Consider the following 16,001-nt stretch of genomic DNA (forward strand, 5'->3'; position numbering starts at 1 on the left):
TGCATCTTGGCTATTCGTAGCGCAGGTGGGCTGCACGGCCGCATTTCTTATTTTGAGAGCGGGCGCTTAAGCTGCAGACGCTCGTAGAAAGTGCTCAAGTTTGCTTCTGTGATACGAGAGAGTTCTTTATTGCGGGATTGCTTTGACATCAACCCACGGCAGGCTGACCGACCCATTGTGAGAAGTCATTAGCAGCCCTGACAGATTCTACCGCTGTTATTTGGGACTTTTGCTACATAGGTGTGATATGTGGGTCAGTGTGGAGCAGGAGCAGGCAGTCCAACGTCACGAGTGGACGTCAATGCCATCCTCGCGCTATCAGTCCCTGACAGACACGCCGAACACCCTCCGTAGTAAAGCACGCTTATCCCAGCCGGCCCTGCTGACCAGCACGGTTTAGCATTCCCCGCCTTTTACAGTGCCCTAATCTGGGAATTTCACAATGTGTCTGGTCTTCCAAACCAGGGCGCAAATCCTTCCCTCTCCCTCCCTTTACTGGTTGACTCTGTATTCGTCCAGTTAGCACATGTGCCCACCCACAAAGCGACAAGTAGAACTTCACACTCTCGCACCCTGTGCTCATTCACCAACGCCAGCCACACGCAACACTGAGTCACACCGGGATGCTAATAAGAGCTGTGGCTTTCTCCTCTGCTTCCTCTTTTTTTGAGTTAACCTTCTCTGTGAGACCTTCTGTAAGTAACCTTCAAACTAATAAACCTGCACCGGTGGCTCGTAAGGTCTTTAACTTGCATTATGCCGCGTGACATTGACAATGTTGAGAGGAGGGTGTTTGCACAGCAGAGGTGGAATCAAATCCACAGAGAAATCTATCTCCTCCAGAAGCCAAACAGAAACGGGGGAATAATCGGACACATCCTGACATGCAATTAGGCTACAACTGCACTTTGGGAGAATTGCAATTAGCATCTGTCATTTTCATGCTTTTTTTGGTCATCACCCCGTTCGGTGGGAGCTCCTTGTGTTTCGGCTCAGGCCATCGCAAGGGCAGATAGAAGAGATAGTCAAGGCCGGTGTCGGAACCTCTCAGCTGTATGCGGTAATTACTCGTGTCCTTGATATTTGATGTGAAATGGGGATGGTAACCTTTAGTGTTTACTTGCTAGCCCACCCCGCCTCTCACTGCCTCTGCCCTCGATTGCCCTCCCTCCCTCCCCGTATCACTCCCCTGCTCTGCTGGAGAATAGATGGAAAACAGGAGGCTCACTTTGGAGGGAAGTGCAAAGTGTGTTTGCGTGCCAGCTGGTGCCCTGGGACATGGTTGAACATCCACTGGTCCAACGGCGCAGTGTCATGACTTTGATGCAGGATCGAGCAGGAGATGCTGTCAAGGGAAAACGGGTGAAAGGGTAAAGGGCCCGAGGTGAACGCTTTGGGGCGTTGAAAGATCTGTCTCCCTTTCAAAGAATTTGACTCACTGTTTTATGGTCATCACTATGTTTATCATCAGCAAAGAGCATGGATGTTCACTGAGCTGAAGCCTCCTGATATTTGTTTATTTAGTTATTTGATTTCAATAAAGGTATTTCAGGACACATGCTGACGATATTTGGACACGTCAAGAGAAAATATGGCCACGCGTATTCAGAAAGTCAACCTTGTCAGGAGTCAAGTTTGGTAACGCACATTCAAAAACTGGACTTGTGATGACTCGCTCTTATAACGGCTTCTCTCGGAGTGTTTGGAGATTCCAACATGGCCCGTGGCTACTAATTAGACTAACTATGCCATCGGTCTCTAATGAGCGGTTTTAATTGGCAGAACAACAATTGAAGTAAACCTTGCAGCTATTAGTGGAAACTAAACATGGGCTGCCTTTAGGAATGCATGCTGATTGTTGCATGTCGTAAACTCTCTGCCGGACTGTAAACAGTGAAGCTCTCGATGGTTTGGTAGTCCGCCGTGCAACTTATTGCGTTTGAGGCAACCGGGTCACAATATTTCATCCCAGACAGCGTTTTCACCAAGCTCTGTTAGGTCCAAATATCGATCTCGAGGTCACTTGATTGGGCATCGATAGTTGATATGTGATCCGATCCACATCCAGCTCGTTGTTCGGGCAGCTGGGGATTGACCAGTAAATTCAACCGGCTCCATGCGATGACATTCAATCACATTGATCATTTTGACTCCTGCTTTTAAGTCAGCGTGTTGTGCAACATACTTGTAATACTACGCCACAGAGAGCCCTTGCCGACACATTCTTAGCAAGCGTGGCGGGTTGCGGCATGTCAGGTGTTTTGACAGTCAGCTTGCATTAAAAAATCTCTCTTAGGCACCGACGTCAAGCCAGGTTCTGAGGCCCACCCCGCCAGCTGAAGAGCTCTATCGCTTATATAACACTGCTTCGCATTCATCAAGCTCTACATATCAATGTTTACTTTTACCTCCCACTATTTTTCTTGGAGCTCCATGTAGCACGGAAAGCCGCAATGGAGCGTAAGTGGTCACCTGCATATTTGAGATGCCTGCCAGGGCGTATCATCACGGAGCACTGTAAACACACGGATACTGATCCCTGTGCACGTGCTCGACGAACGCTTCGGGAAGCCATGCAAACAAAATGTGACACTTGGAGAAACACTGAAAGGGATCAACGACACCCGAATCTATGTTTGAACTTGCCACTGGTCGATGAAAAAAAGAAAAAAGGAAAAAAAAAACACAGATTAGAGGTTTGTGTTGGAACACGCTGGAATGGAAGTAGCTGCTTTGCTACTTTTACAAACATGAGGCGCCGAGAGTATCTTACTGTTTATTAATGTTTGGCTCATTCCGCTGAGAGGAAATATAGATGTTGCATCAATAAAAATATCACAACTGCTTTGTAATAGGCTATAATATTGCAATTACAACTGGTTAGGGAATTCGGCAGTAAAACAGTAATGGCTTTCCATTACAGCCACAGCAATAAAGACGTTTGGAGTCACATTATCTACACTTATTGATATTTTTTGTCATTACTTTTCCCAGCTAATTTCAAGTCAGCCATTCTATACGGGTCTTATTGATTCGCTGAAAAAAAAAAAAAACACCGAGAAGCGGGTGGAAAGATATGAAGGTGAAAGCAGGAGTGAATGTTGCAGAGCGACTGAGGTCAGCACCATTGTGCGGTCGTGATCTCCATCTTCATCCATTGTCAATCCGTGGATGCCGGGCCTGAATAGGGCTTTTCTTTCTCCTTGATACACTTTTGACCAACGCATATCTCCTCCTTGGCAAAACATGTTGACCTTGTCTCGCTATGAACTGAGCAGCTGAGCTCCAGGACTGCGAGTGACAGGAGAACATATCTTGATCAGTGCACAGTGTTCACGTTTGCAGTTTTCGGCAAGTTGTAAATACAACACATTTGACACAGCGTTGGTTTACATTAATTGTATGCTTTGCACAACTGGCTAAAGTTCTCAAGACAGTTCTTTCAACAAAACATCAAGGCACAACTTGCAAAGGGGGTGCAATGAGAGCAACCACCAAACAGGTATGCAGGCTGGCCGGGAGAGCACACAATGATGCAGGCATGCAGTGGGAGATGTCAGGCAGATGGACGACACTCCTAAGCGGAGCTGTTGAGGTCTGGTGACTTTCTCAGGGGAGGTTTGACCGTAGCCAGGCTATTGACGAGCTTCTTTCCAACAGCTAGTTGCACGATCTGTTTCTTTTCCAGGACTACAAGAATTCAACCCAGAATTCAATTACGGGCCCTTTGTCCTTGTTAGCATCTTCACCAAAACGAATCAGTGGCATGATATGCGCTGAGCTTGTGTCAAAAATGGATCAGCCGGCCGGGAGTGACGGGTAGTCTCGAAGAAGCTCTTTGTTGATGGTTTCTCCGCGCGCTTGCATGCATTTTCATCACACATGCTCATCTCCCAACTTTTCATCAGAGGTCGTTAGCATCGGGTTGTGTTCTGCTGCCAAAGTACTACCGCACTAAAAGACATCCACTCGCTCTGTTTTTTAAAATACTTCTCGAAGGGGGAGGGCTCGGGAGCATGTGATTGCCACCTGCCACTTCATTCAACTGCATTTTAATCTGAGCCGTCTGCAGGAATCTTGTTTGGCAAATGACTTCAACTGAGGAGTGGCGGCGCAGACGGAAGGGAGACGAGATTTTAGCAGCTGATACCTCGTAACAAATCACCTGGATATGAACTATCCGCTCTCTAATGGGAATCCATATTCATCTTCCTCTCCAAAAGCTCTCCAGCGGGGATGCAGATGTGCGGCTTCTTTTACATCTTCCTCTTATCAACTTTTCCATCCATGTCCCCTAATCGAAACCCCCCCCACCCCCACACACATCGTTTGGGCCCGCCAGCATCCGCATATTGTATTGCCACAGCTACACCATCGGTTTTATGGACCATCTTTGGGATTATTAATGACATGGCACAGAGTTCTACATATGAATATGGAGATCAGCCACATTGTGCCGACGCTCTCCGATAAAAGTGGATCGATGTAAATCTCAAATGTCTCCTGATTGATGGCACCACCCTGCTGCTCCACCAGCTTTTCTTAATAATGTGGCTTTCGTACTGCCATTATCTGTATATTTCCCAACCAACACCCCCGAGCCACCTTCCCCCCCCCATAAGCAGCCATGAATGATAACTGTCCTCAACACAAACGCCCGACGCTACTTCAATTCAGTGGGCCGCATTGATAAAGGGGTCAACTTCACGCTTACGAGGGATCACACTGAAATCATAACAGGTTTAGTTCTAGTGGTCTCTTCCAATGTAAGAAATGTGCATTTTATTTAGGCATCCGGAAGGGCACCTTCATGCTTGTTGCTATTTCAGAGGTGCTTTGCAATACTCATGTGATGCATGGACAAGATATGTGGGATGAATTATTACAGTCAGGGCATTGCATTTATTAACCCACCCATGGAAGTTTGGACAGTGCCCGCTTGAATGCGGAGATCTGATAGCCACGCTTCTGGAAGAAAATAATCATCATCATGAAGATAGTCTGATTCTGCAGCAAAATTAGTTTGTGTGTTTGTCGACTCAAAAAAGTCAAAGGAAACATGCAAATGCCACACTTGTCCGGAAGAGTAATGTGGTCAGCTTCGGCAGGGATGGATTAAATGATTCCCGAGCAGCACGCCACACTTGTAGTCATTTTGATTTGTTGTTATTTAAAAAAAAAAAATATATATATATTGGCTGTGCCGTCTGACACGGTGACTTTTAGAAGTCAGGCGAGGTTGTTTTCATTTATTAGAATGCGCTTGTGATACTGTGTGTCTCCAACTGTTAAATTGCAAGTTTACCTTTAGAACCGACCGCTGAGATCAAGTCTGAAAAAGCCCGCAGCCCTCTCCACTGTTGCTCGCTCGCTGCAGATGAATTGTTTCTTGCAGTTCAAAGCTCGCAACTTCAGAACACTTTCAGAAATGATGGGTCCAGCATCCAATGAGAATGTGATGAGTCCGTCTGTGACGTTGGTCAAGAACGAGCGCTGAGTGCTACGCTTTAATGTTTGACAAAACGTTTGTAGTTGTTTTTATTTTATCGTGCGTGGGAGTGAAGGAGCAGCCTGGCTGAGTTATCCTCACTGACCTTCCAAGTCACACCGTGCTATTTAAACAATAGATCATTTGGGGGGGGGAAATGGACCACAAATGATTTCCTTTCAAGTCAAAATTTGATTCAGCAATCATTTTGCAATTTTCAGAACAGACACACAAACTGTACAAAAAACATGGCCGTGGGTATTTATAGAATAAGGACATCACCATAGGAACTGTTGTGACTGTCCCTTGCGGAAGAGTCACGGATGCATCACGGCCTTGCCACAGATGTAATCTGTCAGTTCCGTGACAAATATACCAGCAAGAAAGTCATAATGAGAAGTAGGGAGCAACAACAACGACAACAGTGGTGAGTCCCCTGCAGCTGAAATTTGGGGTTTGTAGCAATCATTTTTGCAAGATGCTTACTTTGGTTAATGCTTTGGCATCCGAAAAAGGAGGTGCTAATGCACTTTTCAGTGAAACACAAACAGCAGAAGCACATTCATGCAGCAGCAGCTTTTTTTTTGTAATATAGTCTGTTTTGCGTCCCCCAAGATTAAGAGGGGTTCACTCTAGTTGGTGTATATTCATTTTCTTCTTTGTTCTAGCTATAGTGTTTAAGTCTGGAGGTTGACTGGTCGAGTCCAAAAGCTTCCACTTTATTCCCCTGATGAATCTGTTTTTTTGATGATTTTTTTTTTTTTTTTTTTCGCAAATCTCATCATGGCCTTTTTATAATTCTTGTCTTCTGGTATAGCCTCTACACTTTTCCTTATTAAGTTTTCAGCCACGAGTAGATGATGATATCGTCACTCCTGCCCTCTGGAGGTTGATACGATGTCACTCACAATTGCTTCTAATTACAAAATCTTCAAAGAAAACTGCACTTCACATTCAAACCAAATTATGCCGCGATTACAAAAATAATAATACAATGAAAAACATCAAAAGGCCCAGGCGTAACCTCTTAACCGCTAATGCTCTGTCCGTTAGGGTGTCTTACTAAAATGTTGTGTCTGTCGTCATTGTTTGTGCTCAAAGAGGTAGTGGAGTTAAAGAGCTTTCTGAGCGGTTCAGAACTGCGCTGCTAATGAGTATCATCTGCACATGCTTGTGGAACCCCCCTCCACACAATCAGCTGATAGTCATGTTTGTCCAGGGTTGTTATTCCGGTTTGAGAAACGGCTTGGTGTAAACAAGGAAACAGAGCGCTCACTCATGAGACCAGCCTCACAGTAAGGGACATGGGACCACAGTTTTTTTTTGGGACACTCTTGCTTTCCCGTTTTCATCGTACGCTGATGCTGCATCATCTCAGCAACGATTTGGTGGGGTTTTGACTGCAGATAAATGGCAACTCTACAGCACACCGGCAAATCCTATCACTCTGGGGGAAAGTCAACTGTGTTTTTATTTGGGAGCAGCAATTTCATCTCCGAGTCTTCACATCCGTCTCAGGAATCCAATAAAGATGACTGACTACATTTTATCACTGCGGGATTTATCTTGAAGAAAGATTTGCATGGCCACCCTGATAACATGCAAGAAATGAAATGAAAAAAATGTATAAAGAGGGTTTTTTTTTTTTTTTGCTCTGAGATACATACTCAGAGGAGCGATTAAAACATTTAATGGTGCATTTACTACTGAATAACACAATTAGAGAGCTGATTTGTAGCTCCGCTGATACCGCTTCATATTTGCCATTTTGTCACACATTGCGTACATTTCCACAACTTCCCACTGGAGATTTTCTTATCTGATCCAAACCAACGCACTGACAGCGGCTCTTTGGCCCTGTGACTCAGGAAGAGCCTCTTCCACCCTTGACCTTTGTCATTATCCACCAACAACATCGTGGGCAGACAATCAAGGGATCAAGGCCGGCCAGGAGAAATCCTGTCCCTCGACATAAAAAAGGATGCGCCGGGCCATCTCTCCCCCACTCATTGCCAGGAATTCAATTTCACTCAGCTAACATCTGCCGCAGATAAGTGAAACATAAACAATGTCACTCACAAAAAGCGAGTGAGCGAGTGAGAGAGGGGAGAGACAGCTCCATTTCTTTTCGGTACTTAAATCTCCTTAAATGTACGTAACCGTGCAGTTTTTATGCAGAATTTCCCTCGGATCTCTGGAAGAAGTAAAATCCCAGAAAATCCTTTGGCGAGAACAAGGAAAGCATTTGCTAGACAAAGGAGCCCCTTTGTCAGTGGATGGAAGAAGTAAATTTTCCTCAAACGTACCATTGATAACAATGTTCCCGACGGGGCTAATTGCTGGACAATAATCCAGTTGCGCAGTAGCTCTTGCCAGAAAACGTGACGCGTCACGTGTTCACACACAAAGCTACGGAATCACATCCCGGAATCGCTTCCCCAAGTCTGAAATGAACGACACTGTGATTGAAACCAAGTTTCCACACCAACATTTTCAAGATCCACTTGCTCCTGATACTGACTTGACACCCTCCAGGTCCTTCTTCTGCTGATGTTTACTCCTGTACAGCTGTTTGTTCATTTGAAAATACCATCATGGTTGAGACGATGCAGGCAGCAACAGCCTGCCAGAACCTGATTGGCCCTCCTGGAGGAACAGCATCCCAAGCTATGTTATTTACAATATGTCAGTGAGAGGCTGCCGTGCTAACCTGTGCCAGTACACACAAGCCTTCATGCTCTTCAACATCCCTTTAAAGGCTGAGGAGGTTTGTGGATTATAGGCTACAGTAAAGTGTAATGTATATCTACTTTGTACCATGCACGGCAGCTGCTTTTTTTAGTTACTGGTGGAATGTACTTCTGTTCATCCAGAATAACATTTACTGGATATATATTTGCCAAATTAGGCTTTATTAAGGAGATTTCTACTAAGATTATCCGTGGCCAGATTGGGTTGACAGATCGTTTCACTAACGCCATCAGTAAAAACATATGTGCGCCGACCTAACGCAATCACCTTATCCTGATAAAAGAATACAATTTTACTTTTACTGCCTCCAAAGAAAATGTAGCCCACTATTATCACTATCTCTACCCTTGAGAGAAAACAAAAAAAGCCCTAAAGGCGTCGTTTGTATCCTGTGTGTGCCAGTCGCAGGTGGGAAACCCGGTAAAGAATCAGTGTCCATGCAGATTTTGGTTATTTGGTGAGCAGAACCTCATTATATTAGCATACCGGGAGGTAAACGACAAATAAATGCAGAGCTCATCGCCGTTACTATTTCTGCTCGACAATGCGATGCTGCATGAATGAATATTGATGCACAGCTTCCCTTGGACGATATATTTTAAAAGGGCTCCTTTTTGGAAGGGGGGGGAGGGGGAAGGGGGGTAGAGAGGGAAGAAGTTTTAAAAAAAGAAAAAGGGCAGCAAGGAGACTTGGAAGTAGCGCGCATTGTTAGCCCTGGAAGCGCTTCCTGCTGCTAGTCAATAAACAGGATGCTTGCTTGCTGTGTCATCCCAGACGTTTGAAGACAGCTGCCGTATGGCAAAGGGAACAGCTTGGTGTCTGGATTTTGGAAACTGCAACTATTTCTGGGATTCATTTTCATCTTCTCGCTCCGAAGGGGTGGAGACGAGGATGAATAAAAGCACGCGCGCTCTCCAACACTTCCGCACGTCTCTCCTCTCCCCTGCCGCAATTCCCTCTCCTTGCACTTACCTTCACATCTGTTTTGTTGTTGCATCGCAAAGAGGATTACACTTTTCAGTACAGATGTTTAAAAAAAAATAAAAACGTTTGGAATTTTGACAATCACCAAGTTGAAGTCACGATTCAAACTGCAGCTGCAAAGGTCTAGTTTTGAAACATGGTCAATCACAGGGCACACGATGTAGCGACCAGCAACCACAGTCACAGCAAATGGATACTTTTAGACCTTTAGTTTAAGCCGGAACACCCAAAGCTAACCAAAGCAAGCAGAGGGAGAACTCCGCATATGAAGGCTGGAGCCAAGATCCAAATCTGTCCCCCATTGACTGTTGGCACGTGAAACCAAAAATCGGAAGTGTGGAGAAAAAAAAAAATGTGGTTGAAATATTATAAAAGGCCATCGCATGAAAATACAGTCGACTGTTTTCCCTTCTGGAAAAAAAACAAAGTCCTACTAGACAGAAACTATATTTCAAAACAATGTTCTGTTTAGAAATGCAGAAACTCTGCCTCCTCAATCCCAGTTCATTAATAAAATCCAGACTTGATGAATATGCAAATGTTTGCTATCTCCAAAGATATCTTCTTGGTTGGTACACTGGAGCTTTCAAGTTTGCACATTGCACTTATGTCATTTCCATATTCCGAGTTGCTTTTGGCCTGCGTTGTCACAAAAAAATAAATAAATAAAAATAAAATCTGTTGGGGGTTTACATGTATAATACCTAAATAAAAGAAGTCTTGCAATGAATCGACTGATCTTGTGAGCATGTGACAATTTACACTGCACGCTACAACGAACAGGAATGCAATCGGATGGCCCAAAATGAGGTGTTCTCTTCAACATATTCTCATGCCCTGTCAGAATTATTACCCAACCTGCAATTTTCACGTTGTCTCTAGTTCACCAATCTTTTTTTTTTTTCCCCCTGAATCCCCCTGCAGTTCCAGACGCCCCCCTTGACCCGCTCTCGTCAACCCCAGCCTGAACTGATGCCATCCAGCCCAGCTGGTGGGTAACCTGCTAGTTGATCCTCCCCCTGGGAAGCGACTCACATCCTTCCTCTCCAGTTCGCGCTCTTTACTCTTCTCCTTGTATCTTTCGCGGGGCTCCACTTCCGTCCAGCGTGAGAGGATCACCATCTGCTTGGCCAAATCCCTCGCCAACTCACCCGTTCCCCAACGTCCCTCACTTCTCATCTCAAATCTTCCTTCCGCTTGCACATCAGCAGGAAGAATCACCTGCTGATTTACCTCACTACCCGCTGTCAGAATTACTGTGGGTTTTTGTTTTTTTTTTTCCACAGGGCCTAACAAAAAAATCCCAATTTTGTTTGGTCTTGACTCGTTTGATTGTTCCCTGGTTCCCACAGCCGAGGCTGTATTTTAAGTGTGGACACTTAATTCTCTCGCGCAGACAACCTTGGCTACCATTTTCTCCCTGACCCGGGCCACCGCACGACAAAGATGCCGGCATAAATCATACCACCTTTGTTGGTATCTTGTCAGATCTTTCATAATGTCCTTTTGTAGGGGGTCTGTCATCTTTACAGCAACATAAAACCGACATTGTGCCAGCTTGACCTTATACTGACTGTAGGCCCAAAAGAAAGACCATAAAAAACGTTAGACTACATTAACTTCCATTGCCGCATTCTTCTGTCACAACCCATTTGCCTCCGATTCTTGCCATTACACAGCTTAGGAAATATTCTTATTGTTTTTTGGTTTTTTTTCTTTTCTTTTTTTTTTCAGCAGCAGCAGCAGCTCTATTGAGTTAGGTAACTCAAAACAGGATGTTTCGCTGTGCAATTACCGCTTACGAGGAATGATGGAGGAACAAACAGAAGCTGAAGTCACAAGGAGAAGTGATTTCAGTTTCTCTCTGGGTGGATGTCAATTGTTTGACGTAAATCTGCTTCCTGTCCTATCACAGGGCCAACAGCTGACCCATGGCTGCCACCCCTGTATGCTTTTTTTTTTTTAGAGACTCAGCTGACCCATGGCTGCCACCCCTGTGTGCTTTTTTTTTTTTTCTCAGTGTGATTGTAAAGTATGAAAAGTTCATTATTTTCTCCGAAGCAGATCAAGATTGGTTCAGCTAAGGTCAACGGTGATAGAGGTCGTAGGACCCCTTTTTAGATGCTCATCTGTATTTTGAACTCGAAAGGTTGAACATCATCTTTTAAGTGCCTATTTTTCCGGGAAATTCGATTTCTTCCGGTACTGAAATGTGCATGCAATTAAAGACCCAGTTTCTGTGGTATTCATACTTGTAGTCATAATAGCCAACCGTCATAAATAGCCTGCATGACTTTAAATCGATCTCCAGCCCCTGATTTACATGGCTGTGTGAAGCTACTAATAGTACATTGCACACCTTGAGGCTAAAGCAATTGATCCTATACAATGTTTTCACTGGGCTGAGATGTAGAATATTGATATGGTGAATATGGATTTGCTCTATTAGAGTTTACAAAGATTTGAACATTCTTGAAAATGAACATATATTGGCTCCCGGACAGCAACGCGGATGACAAAACATTATTGGTTGCTGTGCTATGTTCAAGGCATTGCCGTTTAGGCGCGACAAGAGCTTCCTGATGCAAATACAATCATAACTAAATCAGCCAATAATGGCTCTTCCTGATTAATGAGCTCCAAGACTGATTGATCTGTCTGGGACAGTCATGACGGACTAAAATGTTTCATTATGGAAATCAATAGAATTGTCTGGGTTGACAGCAAATTTTCAAGTGTGCAAATAGCTCATCTGACGTTTGATCTACAGTTTATGATGGGGCTTATTAGGAAACAGGGTTCAAAGATCAGGGACGCTCAACGACACGATTGATGGTATCAAAGCTGTGTTGCCAAGGCGACTAAACAGCCAGACGAAAAACAGGAAATGTCATTGCCTCTGTGCAATGTGCAAACATGCTGCATTTTTTTTTTTGAGACACAATGGGAATAGCAAAGTAACGGTGGATTATATGTTCATAGGCAAGCTAACAAAATAGCTATTTCTCTTTCCCATATGTTTATAGCTGCAAAAAGTTGGTTCAAAATAATCCGGATGTACACCGTGGGAATTGTTGCGCTGAAATAAGGTGAATGGGACCACTGCGCCATGAGTGAGCCTTTTCTTAAAATGTTCAATTGCAAACAGTACTCCACGTCAGTCAGCTCGTCGACAACTCCACGTTTGCGGCAGCCAATTTGTACTAATGGCAGTGACGAAAGCAAATATTATGAAATGATGATCCAATTATGCTTTGCTATGTGAACTGCACTTCAGCCGCTGCTTCCTGAGTCCATTGGAAAGCTTTCTAATGTGTGCTCTCCATACGTGCTTTGCATCCGCACTTCTTTCACGAGAAGCTGTGTGCAAGCCACTGGGGCGGGTTGATAGTTGCCAGGTCTGAGCCAGAAGGGTTCATCTGTTGGAGATAAGGCTGAACCATACCCCAGCAGCCTCGGGCGCTCTTTCTGACATCGTTTAATGCCTCCATGATAGAGCTGTTTGGAATGTGCCATTTCGTGCACGTCTTCAGCAGCGTAGTATTTGGACTTGACGAGCCACAATCTCACCGAATCACCTTGTTGACATCTTCATAACATATCGGCAGTACCTCTTGCGGTTGAGACAAAGACTTTGGTGGTTCCACTTTCAAATAATTTGTCGCGATTCTGAGGGGCTCCGGTCTCATCACAGGAGGCACTCCGAAGCCTTGCATCCCTGAAAACATGGATGGAATTTGGCTGCGGGGCAGATGGGTATCATTTTGACGCAAGAAGGTGGAATGTGTTTTTTTTTTGGGAGGGAGTACATGTGTTGAAGGAAAGGCAGAGGGGAGTGGGAGGGGGGGGCTCACATATGAGTCAGTGGCTTAGAGACCTTATGTGATGTAAACTTGTGGGGAGGTGATGAAAACATGCTGCTGTAACAAGGGAAGTGCTACTACATAGTGCTGGAATGTGTTGCCTGTCTAGATGACCTCATGCATGGCAACACATTGAGCATTTCCGGTGGAAAGGTCAGGTGGCACATCATTTTCCGTTGTCAATATATGTTAAAAGCAACTGGGACCACATCTCACTGGAAAAAAGAAAATAAAAAGCCTTTTAAAAATAGGATACTTGGAGGTGAGTTTTTACTTTTCAAAGATGAGGAAATAGCTCCTCCTGCCAACACCGCTGTGTGCCGTGATGTATTTACACGCAGACCAGATTAAACATGCCACGAACACCAAACGCGGAAGTGCTGGTTGCATCCATTCCGTTCAGGTCGGTTTACACTTGCCCCCTGTCAAATCATATTTTGGGGTTGAAAACTGCACGCAATGATCAGAAAAGTCGGTGCGCCGCTTGCGTTAATGTCCCACCTGACTTAAACTCTCTAAGATAGTGTAGAATTGTGTGTTACTGGGTTGCAAAATTCAAAGTATGTTGAATTATTGTCCACTTCAATGGCACTTTCAAGGATTAGTGTCAGAACTTTTTGAAAAAGTAGGACAGTTTTCATCAAAAGTATTTTTGGGGTCAAAAACATTTGAAGAGCCTCCTTCATGTTACACGTGTATGTTATAATCCTTAAAATAGTCTTCAAGAGGACAAATTACCTCCTGATGACTGCAAGCATCTTTATTTTAGTGCTCCTTGACCTGATTGCTCCCTTTGATGCATTTCTAGTGATTAAAAGACGAAAGCTCGGTCGATAATTTAGGATGACCCCCCAAAAAATAAAATTGTGTCTGTGTATAAATATATGTGTGTGTGTTGCAAGTACTGTCAGCAAGAGTCACAGACACATTTAAAAAAAACTATTAAAAAAAAATATATAAAATATATTAGTTGAAAAGACGACTGTATGGAAAACAAGTTTGCAGATTTTAGCAGGTGAAGAAAGTTTTCCCACTCTTCCCCTCACCCCCTGGTGTCACTTCCAGGAAAAGCATTGGACAGGATTACCTTACCTTTATTTGAGCCGCCGCACAAAACTTGTCCTAAATCCTGCCAGAATTAGTTTGAAAACTACGCCGATTACTTTCAAAGCACTTCATGGCACGGCTCCCAGTTTCATGCATTTTATGTTTTTATCGCAACCAACAGCTCCTCCTTGCTTAAAATAAACAGTCGGAGAGGAGCTAGAAGGGAATGAATAACTACTTTCCGAAATGGAAAATGACACGATGCTTTTTGACTGACAGGTGGTCTTTGGACCATGTGACATTTTGCGCTAACGATTGAGTTTGGTATGAAGGGAAACTGCCGGTTTACTGGACATCACCGGGCTTCTTTTTCATCCCCGTGGGAGAACAGTCACTTCCCATTAGCCGAGGCTGGCCACGGAGGAGTTTCATCTCCAAAGACATGCATTACCTAAACATTGTATAAGCATCTTGCATTATTCATCGAGCTTATTAGCGGAGGTGGACTTTGGGTTATTGCGAATCAGAGGAACAAATATTATCCCATAACATTAGCATAGGAATGAGTAAGCTTCCCAATGAATGACTTGCATGGAGGGCCTTCATCGAAGATGCCCTCGAGGTAACATGCAGATTCAGACCTAATAAAAAACAATAAAGGTTTGGATTAAAATTGAATGACCAAATCTGAGGCGATGGCTTGTGAACTACATCGGTGTTAACATTAGAAATAGCACAATTAACCTCGCAATTAAGGGTCACCGCAGCGTGTTAAAAAAAAAAGCAGATGATAAATGATCATGGTCTACGATTATGTGGACTTTCGTACGCATGTCTGCACATATGTGTCCCTCTTTATAGCTTCTTAAAGCGTCAATTAATTTTGGATGAAAATCAATGATCCTCCAGGAGCAAACGGTCTCGTTATTGCCTGAGGTTTTGTTTTCCCGAGATTGGAGACTAATGAGGCAGCGCATGCATAGTTCAATCCCGCCCCACCCCCACCCAGTCGGATGGTCTTCAACTCCACATGCCCCGATGCAGATGTCTTCAACACTGGATACTCATTAGGCATAGGCTGAAATTCCAGCCCAGTCTCGCTTTTTCATTTATTATGAAGTAGAAGTATGGGAATTATTCAAAACCTGTGGGCGGGATGGGGCGACTGGCAGCAAGTAATGCAAACCGATCCGACGAGTACACCCATATACGTTTCCAAATGGGAGTACTTTTGCTTGAAACAGCCCAGTAAAGGCAGCCTACTAATGGATCATCTAATTCTATAGAAAACGTTTCAAAGATGAGCCGTCATCCCTTGTATGATAATGGCGGGGTTTTCAAGAAGCTGCGTCGAAATGTTTCACGCTAAAATGACATCTGAAGTGCTCATTTCTTTCAATTATCCCCATCTTTGCGACATCGCGCCTTGTTCGGGACCACGCCGGATGGGAGTCATCAGACTTCAGTCAGCGGGCTGGAGGTGCTCCCGTTCGCCAGCGAACGAGTGACGTACGCGGTTCAACTTTGGCTGACCCTCTTACATCACTTAGCTGTCTTTCGTCTTACCACGCCGGTCATAATGACATTATCCAAGGGTGAGCATGCATGTAGGTGTGTGTGTGAACAGAAGCTGGGGAGTCTGTTTTGATTCATTCAGCTTGTGTTTATTTTGAGTTGAAGCTACCGTGCGCCCAGAAGCAACTTTGACTCATGCAATTATTTGTGATACATGTGCTAAAACGGTATCTGTGGCTAATGCATTTCGGGATAAAATTCTTCCTTTTGAACATGATGCTTCTCGGGGACATGCAATGCATGGAGGGCGACATTTACATTTTCAAAGAACCAATGAGGTTGGGGTGGAGGGG

The 16,001-nt window shown here is 44.3% G+C and overlaps 1 long non-coding RNA gene across 1 annotated transcript; it reads left to right on the plus strand.

Annotated features, from left to right (window-relative positions):
- The first annotated feature begins 469 nt into the window (after window positions 1–469).
- LOC109512649 (uncharacterized) lies at window positions 470–11,179 on the plus strand. Its single transcript, XR_002167568.1, has 3 exons — window positions 470–695; window positions 10,148–10,214; window positions 10,329–11,179. It is a non-coding gene; the product is annotated as an uncharacterized LOC109512649 (long non-coding RNA).
- The last annotated feature ends 4,822 nt before the right edge of the window (window positions 11,180–16,001 follow it).

This window comes from Hippocampus comes, unplaced genomic scaffold (genome assembly GCF_001891065.2).
Source record: "Hippocampus comes isolate QL1 unplaced genomic scaffold, H_comes_QL1_v1.1 scaffold389, whole genome shotgun sequence".
NCBI lineage: Eukaryota > Metazoa > Chordata > Actinopteri > Syngnathiformes > Syngnathidae > Hippocampus > Hippocampus comes.